This window comes from Sesamum indicum, linkage group LG11 (assembly GCF_000512975.1).
Source record: "Sesamum indicum cultivar Zhongzhi No. 13 linkage group LG11, S_indicum_v1.0, whole genome shotgun sequence".
NCBI lineage: Eukaryota > Viridiplantae > Streptophyta > Magnoliopsida > Lamiales > Pedaliaceae > Sesamum > Sesamum indicum.
In genome coordinates, this window is record NC_026155.1 from 9,583,628 (window position 1) to 9,586,232 (window position 2,605).

Here is a 2,605-nt window from a genome sequence, read left to right on the forward strand (position 1 = left end):
AGCGCCGCCGTGACTTCCCGACGTAGACAGGGTGGAGGTCCTTGGCGGCTGAGGCGGGGTCGTAGGAGTCATCATCGGAGGAACTATTGGCGGCGGCGATGGAGCTGGGGCTGGCGGTGGCTCGGCCGAGCTTGAAGGACTGCATTTTCTTGAGAACAGACTTGATCTTGGTTAGCTTGCCTCCTTTGGCCATTGCGTGTGGATGGAGAGAGTGTTTTCTTAAGGACGTGTTTGGGTGACAGTATATTTTTCCTTTGGGGGTTTTGCTTTGGGGTTTGAGAAATGGGGAGGAAGGTTCGGTATATAAAGGGGTGGAGCGGGTGCGGGTCGGAGTAAAACTGTGAAAGAGAAGGAAACGGGTTACTGTTACATTAAATGAGTCGAACGGGCGGGGCCCGTTGTGAACAGGTCGGAGCCTTTGGACCCATTTGGTTTGTTCTGGTCTGGTTGGAGCAAAACCATATGCGGCTTTCCACCAATTTGCCTTCCAACTCTCCCATTAACCAATCAAACTTCAAGAATTCGACACCACTTGTATTCATTTTCACTACAACAAAAAAACAACATAATAAATGCTAATATTAAATAAAGTATTATGCGACACAATGTTTGATGTTTTGATGCAATATTTAATAAGGATGGTTACATTTTCATCCTTCTATCTATGCTATATTTATACAAATTACTCATTTTTTTTAAAAAATATAAATATATTCATTAAAATTTCAACATTATTTACACATAATTCATAAATTTGAAAAAATTATACGTACAGCCTTTAAAAGAGTCAACTTTATTGTGTAAAGTAGCCTAATTTCTTGACTGCTGGGAATTATTTCTATAATTACGCAAAAAATAGAGATATTTTGTGTAAATAAACCATATATAAAGGAATATAAATATAATTATCACTATTTAAATATTCAATAGTAATAAAAATTGTGTCGGCATAGTAATACATTTATATAATATTTTTTTTGTGCGTAATTATTGATAGTGATGTGCTTATCCTTAAATTTGTTTACATCACGTCGGTTTAATTAGGTATGCTTGGAAAGACCCAATAATAGTTCTTGATACTTAAATTAGAACGCTCTTAGAGAATAAAAAATTAAAATTATGGCAAGAAATACCTGGATAGCAAAAGTGCATCTAGGGCATGGAAGACTGATAATAATCATAAATTTTTCTAACTACACGATTTTATGTGAACTATATGTCCATAAATGATTGTATGATCACTATAAGTTCATGCATATTCATATCTAAATCGAAATGGAATGTCTATATAAAAAATAATACGAATCTTTGACATATTTTGTGATTACTAAAAAGGATGAATAATCATTTATTCTCATATAATATTGAAAATGAGCATATTACCCTCTATGAAAAAAAATATAGCAATTTACCCTCCTATACTTTTTAAAATGAAGCAATTTACCTCCTTATATAGGGAGGTAAATTGCTTTATTTTAAAAAATATAGGGAAGTAAAGTTTTGTATTTTAAAAAATATAGAAAAATAAATCACTATTTATTTTTCACAAAGGGATGATTTGCTCATTTGCGATATCACAAAGGAGCTACTTGCATTTTTCCCCAACTAAAAGTGTTGGAAGCATTTAGCCAATTTACGTACGAGTTTTAAGGAGATTACCCCACATCATATAGTGATAAATTAAATTTACACAAGCCTTATTGTTATTAAAATCGTAAAAGTCATTATTATGACAGCAAAAAGATATTTGTCACTTAATGCATAAAATTATGAGACAACTTCAATTTTATCACTTGCCTTGTTGTCAGTGATATTCTTTTGTTTCTTGTAATCTTTGTTGATGGATTATATATTTTATTTATTAATTTAGATAAATTTTAAATCATCATAATTTAAGGACATGATTTGACCTACATGAGGTGATCAAGACATGTAGGCCCTTGGATTTCAATCGTAAATCTCTTGTCACTCACAAAATCCATTAAATGAGATACTAATGATTTTCAGTTAAATTTTCAAGCACATTACGCATATTAAAAAAAAAACAATGTTTTATTTTATTGATATTAATATGCGGATGTAGATAAATATCTGAATAATTATTATGGAATTCATATATATATATATATATATATATATATAGCTTCCCTTCGGAAAAATCCAAATTAGTCAATTATAACTTATTTAAATTGGTGAAATTAAGGCTTCATGACTAAAGATTGTGAGATTGGGTCCCACAAATGCCAGCATATATTTATTTGTATAGTTGTATGTGTGTTTGTTTGTCTCATTCGAACGTATTAATTGAGAAAACCAAATAAGAAATTTATGTTACCAGAGTGAGCAGACTTAGAGGGTGTTTGGCTAAGCTTATAAGCTCATGAAAATATCTTATAAGATGTTATAGAGCTTATAAATTTCAATAAAGTGTTTAATAATTTTTTTTTTAAAAAAATACATAAGATCTCAAAATAAGATATTTTGGATCTTACAAGCTCTTTAAAAACAGTTAACTTTCTTAACTTTTTTTATAAGATCTTATAAACTATATAAAATTAATATGTCATAAGACAAAAATAGATTCATACACTCACTCACTCAAACA

The 2,605-nt window shown here is 30.8% G+C and overlaps 1 pseudogene; it reads right to left on the reverse strand.

Moving 5' to 3' along the window:
- The window catches only part of LOC105173721, a 736-nt pseudogene extending 448 nt beyond the window's left edge, over nucleotides 1–288 (reverse strand).